This window comes from Pseudophryne corroboree, unplaced genomic scaffold (genome assembly GCF_028390025.1).
Source record: "Pseudophryne corroboree isolate aPseCor3 unplaced genomic scaffold, aPseCor3.hap2 scaffold_1076, whole genome shotgun sequence".
NCBI classification, from domain to species: Eukaryota; Metazoa; Chordata; class Amphibia; order Anura; family Myobatrachidae; genus Pseudophryne; species Pseudophryne corroboree.
In genome coordinates, this window is record NW_026967703.1 from 8,358 (window position 1) to 21,765 (window position 13,408).

Sequence of the window (13,408 nt, forward strand, 5' to 3'; positions counted from 1 at the left end):
GAAAATGAAGAGCTGTTTAATCACTCAATTGGATTTTTCTGCCAGCATATTTTTTTTCTCTGCAACCCACTGCTAAATTGTGCTTCCTAGCTGTTTTTTATAAAATCACTTAATCAAATCTAACTCTGATTACATCAGAGAAGGCCAGGTAACCTACATCATAAGAGAGAGGTTGAAATTTTGACTTGTCTACTTAAAGATCACCAAAATCTGATCACAAGGTCAATTACGTCCCTGGGTGGGATTGAACCACCAACCTTTTGGTTAGTAGCCAAACACACTAACTGATTGCGCCACAGAGACACTTTGCAAAAGTGCATACTGACAAAGGCTAATAAGCATTCATCTAGAACGTTTCCTAGAAAAACTTTAAAAAGTCAATAATCTGGAGAGTTTTTGTAAGATGTTTCTTAGATCAACCAACGAAGAAACACCTTGGTACTTTCCCATGATGAGTGAGTGCTTCAGGATCTCTTGCACTTACATGTGCAGCAGAGTACTGCAATGGAAGCATGCTGGGCCCATAACCCAGAGGTAGGCAGATTGAAACTATCCTATGCTATATGCATTTTTTTTTGTTAATTAAAGTAATCCAAAACTGGGATTGATATTTTGGCTCTTTTATTTTTACTTAAAGTACAATAACTTTTACCATTTTAATTTGTTTTAATAGTATATTGACAGTATTGTTTTCTTTCAAAAATCCACTTAATTTTCTTTACCCTATTATTAAAATGGTAATTGACAAAAACAAACTACATTGTCACCAGAAGAGCAATACAAAATGTACAAGTGATATATTAAAATCATCTTTCCAGCTTGAATTTTAATGATGCACTGGGGCAACGATTTTGTGAGAAACATCTTCACCCTTAAATAAAGATTTTCTTAATTCCTTACTTGTGTGCTAATTAGATATCACCTTGTTTTCACATTAAACAGACTTCCACATGAGAAAGCAGCAAGGATGCAGTGGCGTTAATGTTTCCTGGTGTCAACTTGTATTATTTCAGTAGACATTGAAATGAGGATGCATCTTGCTGCCTTTCCAATGAAGCAAGTTTAATTTAGTAATATGTGAAAAACCATCCCTACAAAGGTGTTAATCAGAGACTTGGCTTTGTGGACACTTTTCAGAGAACAAATTTGTTAGCATAAAAATAAAGCCAGAAATGAAGAGCTGTTTAATCACTCAATTGGATTTTTTTGCCAGCATATTTCTTTTTCTCTGCAACCCACTGCTAAATTGTGCTTCCTAGCTGTTTTTATAAAATCACTGAATCAAATCAAACTCTGATTACATCAGAGAAGGCTAGGTACCCTACACCATAAGAGGGGGTTTGAAATTTTGACTTGTCTACTTAAATATCACCAAAATCTGATCACAAGGTCAATTACGTCCCTGGGTAGGATTTAACCACCAACCTTTTGGTTAGTAGCCGTACAAACTAACTGATTGCTCCACAGAGACACTTTGCAAAAGTAAATACTGACAAAGGCTAATAAGCATTCATCTAAAACGTTTCCTAGAAAAACTTTAAAAAGTCAATAATCTGGAGAGTTTTTGTAAGATGTTTCTTCCATCAACCAACGAAGAAACACATTGGTACTTTCCCATGATGAGTGAGTGCTTCAGGATCTCTTGCACTTACATGTGCAGCAGAGTACTGCAATGGAAGCATGCTGGGCCCATAACCCAGAGGTAGGCAGATTGAAACTATCCTCTGCTATATGCATTTTTTTTTGTTAATTAAAGTAATCCAAAACTGGGATTGATATTTTGTCTCTTTTATTTTTACTTAAAGTACAATAACTTTTACCATTTTAATTTGTTTTAATAGTATATTGACAGTATTGTTTTCTTTCAAAAATCCACTTCATTTTCTTTACCCTATTATTAAAATGGTAATTGACAAAAACAAACTACATTGTCACCAGAAGAGCAATACAAAATGTACAAGTGATATATTAAAATCATCTTTCCAGCTTGAATTTCAATGATGCATTGGGTCAACAATTTTGTGAGAAACATCTTCACCCTTAAATAAAGATTTTCTTAATTCCTTACCTGTGTGCTAATTAGATATCACCTTGTTTTCACATTAAACAGACTTCCACATGAGAAAGCAGCAAGGATGCAGTGGCGTTAATGTTTCCTGGTGTCAACCTGTATTATTTCAGTAGACATTGAAATGAGGATACATCTTGCTGCCTTTCCAATGAAGCAAGTTTAATTTAGTAATAGGTGAAAAACCATCCTTACAAAGGTGATAATCAGAGACTTGGCTTTGTGGACACTTTTCAGAGAACAAATTTGTTAGCATAAAAATAAAGCCAGAAAATGAAGAGCTGTTTAATCACTCAATTGGATTTTTCTGCCAGCATATTTTTTTTTTATGCAACCCACTGCTAAATTGTGCTTCCTAGCTGTTTTTATAAAATCACTGAATCAAATCTAACTCTGATTACATCAGAGAAGGCCAGGTACCCTACACCATAACAGGGGGTTTGAAATTTTGACTTGTCTACTTAAAGATCACCAAAATCTGATAACAAGGTCAATTAGGTCCCTGGGTGGGATTGAACCACCAACCTTATGGTTAATAGCCGTACATACTAACTGATTGCGCCACAGAGACACTTTGCAAAAGACTATACTGACAAAGGCTAATAAGCATTCATCTAAAACGTTTCCTAGAAAAACTTTAAAAAGTCAATAATCTAGAGAGTTTTTGTAAGATGTTTCTTCCATCAACCAACGAAGAAACACATTGGTACTTTCCCATGATGAGTGAGTGCTTCAGGATCTCTTGCACTTACATGTGCAGCAGAGTACTGCAATGGAAGCATGCTGGGCCCATAACCCAGAGGTAGGCAGATTGAAACTATCCTCTGCTATATGCATTTTTTTTTGTTAATTAAAGTAATCCAAAACTGGGATTGATATTTTGTCTCTTTTATTTTTACTTAAAGTACAATAACTTTTACCATTTTAATTTGTTTTAATAGTATATTGACAGTATTGTTTTCTTTCAAAAATCCACTTCATTTTCTTTAGCCTATTATTAAAATGGTAATTGACAAAAACAAACTACATTGTCACCAGAAGAGCAATACAAAATGTACAAGTGATATATTAAAATCATATTTCCAGCTTGAATTTCAATGATGCATTGGGGCAACGATTTTGTGAGAAACATCTTCACCCTTAAATAAAGATTTTCTTAATTCCTTACCTGTGTGCTAATTAGATATCACCTTGTTTTCATATTAAACAGACTTCCACATGAGAAAGCAGCAAGGATGCAGTGGCGTTAATGTTTCCTGGTGTCAACTTGTATTATTTCAGTAGACATTGAAATGAGGATGCATCTTGCTGCCTTTCCAATGAAGCAAGTTTAATTTAGTAATAGGTGAAAAACCATCCTTACAAAGGTGTTAATCAGAGACTTGGCTTTGTGGACACTTTTCAGAGAACAAATTTGTTAGCATAAAAATAAAGCCAGAAAATGAAGAGCTGTTTAATCACTCAATTGGATTTTTCTGCCAGCATATTTTTTTTCTCTGCAACCCACTGCTGAATTGTGCTTCCTAGCTGTTTTTATAAAATCACTGAATCAAATCTAACTCTGATTACATCAGAGAAGGCCAGGTACCCTACACCATAACAGGGGGTTTGATATTTTGACTTGTCTACTTAAAGATCACCAAAATCTGATAACAATGTCAATTAGGTCCCTGGGTGGGATTGAACCACCAACCTTTTGGTTAATAGCTGTACATACTAACTGATTGCGCCACAGAGACACTTTGCGAAAGACCATACTGACAAAGGCTAATAAGCATTCATCTAAAACGTTTCCTAGAAAAACTTTAAAAAGTCAATAATCTAGAGAGTTTTTGTAAGATGTTTCTTCCATCAACCAACGAAGAAACACATTGGTACTTTCCCATGATGAGTGAGTGCTTCAGGATCTCTTGCACTTACATGTGCAGCAGAGTACTGCAATGGAAGCATGCTGGACCCATAACCCAGAGGTAGGCAGATTGAAACTATCCTATGCTATGTGCATTTTTTTTTGTTAATTAAAGTAATCCAAAACTGGGATTGATATTTTGTCTCTTTTATTTTTACTTAAAGTACAATAACTTTTACCATTTTAATTTGTTTTAATAGTATATTGACAGTATTGTTTTCTTTCAAAAATCCACTTCATTTTCTTTACCCTATTATTAAAATGGTAATTGACAAAAACAAACTACATTGTCACCAGAAGAGCAATACAAAATGTACAAGTGATATATTAAAATCATCTTTCCAGCTTGAATTTCAATGATGCATTGGGTCAACAATTTTGTGAGAAACATCTTCACCCTTAAATAAAGATTTTCTTAATTCCTTACCTGTGTGCTAATTAGATATCACCTTGTTTTCACATTAAACAGACTTCCACATGAGAAAGCAGCAAGGATGCAGTGGCGTTAATGTTTCCTGGTGTCAACCTGTATTATTTCAGTAGACATTGAAATGAGGATACATCTTGCTGCCTTTCCAATGAAGCAAGTTTAATTTAGTAATATGTGAAAAACCATCCCTACAAAGGTGTTAATCAGAGACTTGGCTTTGTGGACACTTTTCAGAGAACAAATTTGTTAGCATAAAAATAAAGCCAGAAATGAAGAGCTGTTTAATCACTCAATTGGATTTTTTTGCCAGCATATTTCTTTTTCTCTGCAACCCACTGCTAAATTGTGCTTCCTAGCTGTTTTTTATAAAATCACTTAATCAAATCTAACTCTGATTACATCAGAGAAGGCCAGGTAACCTACATCATAAGAGAGAGGTTGAAATTTTGACTTGTCTACTTAAAGATCACCAAAATCTGATCACAAGGTCAATTACGTCCCTGGGTGGGATTGAACCACCAACCTTTTGGTTAGTAGCCAAACACACTAACTGATTGCGCCACAGAGACACTTTGCAAAAGTGCATACTGACAAAGGCTAATAAGCATTCATCTAGAACGTTTCCTAGAAAAACTTTAAAAAGTCAATAATCTGGAGAGTTTTTGTAAGATGTTTCTTAGATCAACCAACGAAGAAACACCTTGGTACTTTCCCATGATGAGTGAGTGCTTCAGGATCTCTTGCACTTACATGTGCAGCAGAGTACTGCAATGGAAGCATGCTGGGCCCATAACCCAGAGGTAGGCAGATTGAAACTATCCTATGCTATATGCATTTTTTTTTGTTAATTAAAGTAATCCAAAACTGGGATTGATATTTTGTCTCTTTTATTTTTACTTAAAGTACAATAACTTTTACCATTTTAATTTGTTTTAATAGTATATTGACAGTATTGTTTTCTTTCAAAAATCCACTTCATTTTCTTTACCCTATTATTAAAATGGTAATTGACAAAAACAAACTACATTGTCACCAGAAGAGCAATACAAAATGTACAAGTGATATATTAAAATCATCTTTCCAGCTTGAATTTCAATGATGCATTGGGTCAACAATTTTGTGAGAAACATCTTCACCCTTAAATAAAGATTTTCTTAATTCCTTACCTGTGTGCTAATTAGATATCACCTTGTTTTCACATTAAACAGACTTCCACATGAGAAAGCAGCAAGGATGCAGTGGCGTTAATGTTTCCTGGTGTCAACCTGTATTATTTCAGTAGACATTGAAATGAGGATACATCTTGCTGCCTTTCCAATGAAGCAAGTTTAATTTAGTAATAGGTGAAAAACCATCCTTACAAAGGTGATAATCAGAGACTTGGCTTTGTGGACACTTTTCAGAGAACAAATTTGTTAGCATAAAAATAAAGCCAGAAAATGAAGAGCTGTTTAATCACTCAATTGGATTTTTCTGCCAGCATATTTTTTTTCTCTGCAAACCACTGCTAAATTGTGCTTCCTAGCTGTTTTTTATAAAATCACTGAATCAAATCTAACTCTGATTACATCAGAGAAGGCCAGGTACCCTACACCATAACAGGGGGTTTGAAATTTTGACTTGTCTACTTAAAGATCACCAAAATCTGATAACAAGGTCAATTAGGTCCCTGGGTGGGATTGAACCACCAACCTTATGGTTAATAGCCGTACATACTAACTGATTGCGCCACAGAGACACTTTGCAAAAGACCATACTGACAAAGGCTAATAAGCATTCATCTAAAACGTTTCCTAGAAAAACTTTAAAAAGTCAATAATCTAGAGAGTTTTTGTAAGATGTTTCTTCCATCAACCAACGAAGAAACACATTGGTACTTTCCCATGATGAGTGAGTGCTTCAGGATCTCTTGCACTTACATGTGCAGCAGAGTACTGCAATGGAAGCATGCTGGGCCCATAACCCAGAGGTAGGCAGATTGAAACTATCCTCTGCTATATGCATTTTTTTTTTGTTAATTAAAGTAATCCAAAACTGGGATTGATATTTTGTCTCTTTTATTTTTACTTAAAGTACAATAACTTTTACCATTTTAATTTGTTTTAATAGTATATTGACAGTATTGTTTTCTTTCAAAAATCCACTTCATTTTCTTTATCCTATTATTAAAATGGTAATTGACAAAAACAAACTACATTGTCACCAGAAGAGCAATACAAAATGTACAAGTGATATATTAAAATCATATTTCCAGCTTGAATTTCAATGATGCATTGGGGCAACGATTTTGTGAGAAACATCTTCACCCTTAAATAAAGATTTTCTTAATTCCTTACCTGTGTGCTAATTAGATATCACCTTGTTTTCATATTAAACAGACTTCCACATGAGAAAGCAGCAAGGATGCAGTGGCGTTAATGTTTCCTGGTGTCAACTTGTATTATTTCAGTAGACATTGAAATGAGGATGCATCTTGCTGCCTTTCCAATGAAGCAAGTTTAATTTAGTAATAGGTGAAAAACCATCCTTACAAAGGTGTTAATCAGAGACTTGGCTTTGTGGACACTTTTCAGAGAACAAATTTGTTAGCATAAAAATAAAGCCAGAAAATGAAGAGCTGTTTAATCACTCAATTGGATTTTTCTGCCAGCATATTTTTTTTCTCTGCAACCCACTGCTAAATTGTGCTTCCTAGCTGTTTTTATAAAATCACTGAATCAAATCTAACTCTGATTACATCAGAGAAGGCCAGGTACCCTACACCATAACAGGGGGTTTGATATTTTGACTTGTCTACTTAAAGATCACCAAAATCTGATAACAAGGTCAATTAGGACCCTGGGTGGGATTGAACCACCAACCTTATGGTTAATAGCTGTACATACTAACTGATTGCGCCACAGAGACACTTTGCAAAAGACCATACTGACAAAGGCTAATAAGCATTCATCTAAAACGTTTCCTAGAAAAACTTTAAAAAGTCAATAATCTGGAGTTTTTGTAAGATGTTTCTTCCATCAACCAACGAAGAAACACATTGGTACTTTCCCATGATGAGTGAGTGCTTCAGGATCTCTTGCACTTACATGTGCAGTAGAGTACTGCAATGGAAGCATGCTGGGCCCATAACCCAGAGGTAGGCAGATTGAAACTGTCCTCTGCTATGTGCATTTTATTTTGTTAATTAAAGTAATCCAAAACCGGGATTGATATTTTGTCTCTTTTATTTTTACTTAAAGTACAATAACTTTTACCATTTTAATTTGTTTTAATAGTATATTGACAGTATTGTTTTCTTTCAAAAATCCACTTCATTTTCTTTACCCTATTATTAAAATGGTAATTGACAAAAACAAACTACATTGTCACCAGAAGAGCAATACAAAATGTACAAGTGATATATTAAAATCATATTTCCAGCTTGAATTTCAATGATGCATTGGGGCAACGATTTTGTGAGAAACATCTTCACCCTTAAATAAAGATTTTCTTAATTCCTTACCTGTGTGCTAATTAGATATCACCTTGTTTTCACATTAAACAGACTTCCACATGAGAAAGCAGCAAGGATGCAGTGGCGTTAATGTTTCCTGGTGTCAACCTGTATTATTTCAGTAGACATTGAAATGAGGATACATCTTGCTGCCTTTCCAATGAAGCAAGTTTAATTTAGTAATAGGTGAAAAACCATCCTTACAAAGGTGATAATCAGAGACTTGGCTTTGTGGACACTTTTCAGAGAACAAATTTGTTAGCATAAAAATAAAGCCAGAAAATGAAGAGCTGTTTAATCACTCAATTGGATTTTTCTGCCAGCATATTTTTTTTCTCTGCAACCCACTGCTAAATTGTGCTTCCTAGCTGTTTTTATAAAATCACTGAATCAAATCTAACTCTGATTACATCAGAGAAGGCCAGGTACCCTACACCATAACAGGGGGTTTGAAATTTTGACTTGTCTATTAAAGATCACCAAAATATGATAACAAGGTCAATTAGGTCCCTGGGTGGGATTGAACCACCAACCTTAGGGTTAATAGCCGTACATACTAACTGATTGCGCCACAGAGACACTTTGCAAAAGACCATACTGACAAAGGCTAATAAGCATTCATCTAAAACGTTTCCTAGAAAAACTTTAAAAAGTCAATAATCTAGAGAGTTTTTGTAAGATGTTTCTTCCATCAACCAACGAAGAAACACATTGGTACTTTCCCATGATGAGTGAGTGCTTCAGGATCTCTTGCACTTACATGTGCAGCAGAGTACTGCAATGGAAGCATGCTGGGCCCATAACCCAGAGGTAGGCAGATTGAAACTATCCTCTGCTATATGCATTTTTTTTGTTAATTAAAGTAATCCAAAACTGGGATTGATATTTTGTCTCTTTTATTTTTACTTAAAGTACAATAACTTTTACCATTTTAATTTGTTTTAATAGTATATTGACAGTATTGTTTTCTTTCAAAAATCCACTTCATTTTCTTTATCCTATTATTAAAATGGTAATTGACAAAAACAAACTACATTGTCACCAGAAGAGCAATACAAAATGTACAAGTGATATATAAAAATCATCTTTCCAGCTTGAATTTCAATGATGCATTGGGGCAACGATTTTGTGAGAAACATCTTCACCCTTAAATAAAGATTTTCTTAATTCCTTACCTGTGTGCTAATTAGATATCACCTTGTTTTCACATTAAACAGACTTCCACATGAGAAAGCAGCAAGGATGCATTGGCGTTAATGTTTCCTGGTGTCAACCCGTATTATTTCAGTAGACATTGAAATGAGGATGCATCTTGCTGCCTTTCCAATGAAGCAAGTTTAATTTAGTAATAGGTGAAAAACCATCCCTACAAAGGTGTTAATCAGAGACTTGGCTTTGTGGACACTTTTCAGAGAACAAATTTGTTAGCATAAAAATAAAGCCAGAAAATGAAGAGCTGTTTAATCACTCAATTGGATTTTTCTGCCAGCATATTTTTTTTCTCTGCAACCCACTGCTAAATTGTGCTTCCTAGCTGTTTTTTATAAAATCACTTAATCAAATCTAACTCTGATTACATCAGAGAAGGCCAGGTAACCTACATCATAAGAGAGAGGTTGAAATTTTGACTTGTCTACTTAAAGATCACCAAAATCTGATCACAAGGTCAATTACGTCCCTGGGTGGGATTGAACCACCAACCTTTTGGTTAGTAGCCAAACACACTAACTGATTGCGCCACAGAGACACTTTGCAAAAGTGCATACTGACAAAGGCTAATAAGCATTCATCTAGAACGTTTCCTAGAAAAACTTTAAAAAGTCAATAATCTGGAGAGTTTTTGTAAGATGTTTCTTAGATCAACCAACGAAGAAACACCTTGGTACTTTCCCATGATGAGTGAGTGCTTCAGGATCTCTTGCACTTACATGTGCAGCAGAGTACTGCAATGGAAGCATGCTGGGCCCATAACCCAGAGGTAGGCAGATTGAAACTATCCTATGCTATATGCATTTTTTTTTGTTAATTAAAGTAATCCAAAACTGGGATTGATATTTTGGCTCTTTTATTTTTACTTAAAGTACAATAACTTTTACCATTTTAATTTGTTTTAATAGTATATTGACAGTATTGTTTTCTTTCAAAAATCCACTTAATTTTCTTTACCCTATTATTAAAATGGTAATTGACAAAAACAAACTACATTGTCACCAGAAGAGCAATACAAAATGTACAAGTGATATATTAAAATCATCTTTCCAGCTTGAATTTTAATGATGCACTGGGGCAACGATTTTGTGAGAAACATCTTCACCCTTAAATAAAGATTTTCTTAATTCCTTACTTGTGTGCTAATTAGATATCACCTTGTTTTCACATTAAACAGACTTCCACATGAGAAAGCAGCAAGGATGCAGTGGCGTTAATGTTTCCTGGTGTCAACTTGTATTATTTCAGTAGACATTGAAATGAGGATGCATCTTGCTGCCTTTCCAATGAAGCAAGTTTAATTTAGTAATATGTGAAAAACCATCCCTACAAAGGTGTTAATCAGAGACTTGGCTTTGTGGACACTTTTCAGAGAACAAATTTGTTAGCATAAAAATAAAGCCAGAAATGAAGAGCTGTTTAATCACTCAATTGGATTTTTTTGCCAGCATATTTCTTTTTCTCTGCAACCCACTGCTAAATTGTGCTTCCTAGCTGTTTTTATAAAATCACTGAATCAAATCAAACTCTGATTACATCAGAGAAGGCCAGGTACCCTACACCATAACAGGGGGTTTGAAATTTTGACTTGTCTACTTAAAGATCACCAAAATCTGATAACAAGGTCAATTAGGTCCCTGGGTGGGATTGAACCACCAACCTTATGGTTAATAGCCGTACATACTAACTGATTGCGCCACAGAGACACTTTGCAAAAGACTATACTGACAAAGGCTAATAAGCATTCATCTAAAACGTTTCCTAGAAAAACTTTAAAAAGTCAATAATCTAGAGAGTTTTTGTAAGATGTTTCTTCCATCAACCAACGAAGAAACACATTGGTACTTTCCCATGATGAGTGAGTGCTTCAGGATCTCTTGCACTTACATGTGCAGCAGAGTACTGCAATGGAAGCATGCTGGGCCCATAACCCAGAGGTAGGCAGATTGAAACTATCCTCTGCTATATGCATTTTTTTTTGTTAATTAAAGTAATCCAAAACTGGGATTGATATTTTGTCTCTTTTATTTTTACTTAAAGTACAATAACTTTTACCATTTTAATTTGTTTTAATAGTATATTGACAGTATTGTTTTCTTTCAAAAATCCACTTCATTTTCTTTAGCCTATTATTAAAATGGTAATTGACAAAAACAAACTACATTGTCACCAGAAGAGCAATACAAAATGTACAAGTGATATATTAAAATCATATTTCCAGCTTGAATTTCAATGATGCATTGGGGCAACGATTTTGTGAGAAACATCTTCACCCTTAAATAAAGATTTTCTTAATTCCTTACCTGTGTGCTAATTAGATATCACCTTGTTTTCATATTAAACAGACTTCCACATGAGAAAGCAGCAAGGATGCAGTGGCGTTAATGTTTCCTGGTGTCAACTTGTATTATTTCAGTAGACATTGAAATGAGGATGCATCTTGCTGCCTTTCCAATGAAGCAAGTTTAATTTAGTAATAGGTGAAAAACCATCCTTACAAAGGTGTTAATCAGAGACTTGGCTTTGTGGACACTTTTCAGAGAACAAATTTGTTAGCATAAAAATAAAGCCAGAAAATGAAGAGCTGTTTAATCACTCAATTGGATTTTTCTGCCAGCATATTTTTTTTCTCTGCAACCCACTGCTAAATTGTGCTTCCTAGCTGTTTTTATAAAATCACTGAATCAAATCTAACTCTGATTACATCAGAGAAGGCCAGGTACCCTACACCATAACAGGGGGTTTGATATTTTGACTTGTCTACTTAAAGATCACCAAAATCTGATAACAATGTCAATTAGGTTCCTGGGTGGGATTGAACCACCAACCTTTTGGTTAATAGCTGTACATACTAACTGATTGCGCCACAGAGACACTTTGCAAAAGACCATACTGACAAAGGCTAATAAGCATTCATCTAAAACGTTTCCTAGAAAAACTTTAAAAAGTCAATAATCTAGAGAGTTTTTGTAAGATGTTTCTTCCATCAACCAACGAAGAAACACATTGGTACTTTCCCATGATGAGTGAGTGCTTCAGGATCTCTTGCACTTACATGTGCAGCAGAGTACTGCAATGGAAGCATGCTGGACCCATAACCCAGAGGTAGGCAGATTGAAACTATCCTATGCTATATGCATTTTTTTTTGTTAATTAAAGTAATCCAAAACTGGGATTGATATTTTGTCTCTTTTATTTTTACTTAAAGTACAATAACTTTTACCATTTTAATTTGTTTTAATAGTATATTGACAGTATTGTTTTCTTTCAAAAATCCACTTCATTTTCTTTACCCTATTATTAAAATGGTAATTGACAAAAACAAACTACATTGTCACCAGAAGAGCAATACAAAATGTACAAGTGATATATTAAAATCATCTTTCCAGCTTGAATTTCAATGATGCATTGGGTCAACAATTTTGTGAGAAACATCTTCACCCTTAAATAAAGATTTTCTTAATTCCTTACCTGTGTGCTAATTAGATATCACCTTGTTTTCACATTAAACAGACTTCCACATGAGAAAGCAGCAAGGATGCAGTGGCGTTAATGTTTCCTGGTGTCAACCTGTATTATTTCAGTAGACATTGAAATGAGGATACATCTTGCTGCCTTTCCAATGAAGCAAGTTTAATTTAGTAATATGTGAAAAACCATCCCTACAAAGGTGTTAATCAGAGACTTGGCTTTGTGGACACTTTTCAGAGAACAAATTTGTTAGCATAAAAATAAAGCCAGAAATGAAGAGCTGTTTAATCACTCAATTGGATTTTTTTGCCAGCATATTTCTTTTTCTCTGCAACCCACTGCTAAATTGTGCTTCCTAGCTGTTTTTTATAAAATCACTTAATCAAATCTAACTCTGATTACATCAGAGAAGGCCAGGTAACCTACATCATAAGAGAGAGGTTGAAATTTTGACTTGTCTACTTAAAGATCACCAAAATCTGATCACAAGGTCAATTACGTCCCTGGGTGGGATTGAACCACCAACCTTTTGGTTAGTAGCCAAACACACTAACTGATTGCGCCACAGAGACACTTTGCAAAAGTGCATACTGACAAAGGCTAATAAGCATTCATCTAGAACGTTTCCTAGAAAAACTTTAAAAAGTCAATAATCTGGAGAGTTTTTGTAAGATGTTTCTTAGATCAACCAACGAAGAAACACCTTGGTACTTTCCCATGATGAGTGAGTGCTTCAGGATCTCTTGCACTTACATGTGCAGCAGAGTACTGCAATGGAAGCATGCTGGGCCCATAACCCAGAGGTAGGCAGATTGAAACTATCCTATG

The 13,408-nt window shown here is 34.8% G+C and overlaps 4 non-coding genes across 4 annotated transcripts; all 4 read right to left on the reverse strand.

Moving 5' to 3' along the window:
* Nucleotides 1–229: 229 nt before the first annotated feature.
* On the reverse strand, nucleotides 230–303 carry TRNAS-ACU (transfer RNA serine (anticodon ACU)). Its single transcript has one exon. It is a non-coding gene; the product is annotated as a tRNA-Ser (tRNA).
* Nucleotides 304–4,902: 4,599 nt separating this feature from the next.
* Nucleotides 4,903–4,976, reverse strand: TRNAS-ACU (transfer RNA serine (anticodon ACU)). The gene has a single exon. It is a non-coding gene; the product is annotated as a tRNA-Ser (tRNA).
* Nucleotides 4,977–9,573: 4,597 nt separating this feature from the next.
* On the reverse strand, nucleotides 9,574–9,647 carry TRNAS-ACU (transfer RNA serine (anticodon ACU)). Its single transcript has one exon. It is a non-coding gene; the product is annotated as a tRNA-Ser (tRNA).
* Nucleotides 9,648–13,078: 3,431 nt separating this feature from the next.
* Nucleotides 13,079–13,152, reverse strand: TRNAS-ACU (transfer RNA serine (anticodon ACU)). The gene has a single exon. It is a non-coding gene; the product is annotated as a tRNA-Ser (tRNA).
* Between the last annotated feature and the right edge of the window lie 256 nt (nucleotides 13,153–13,408).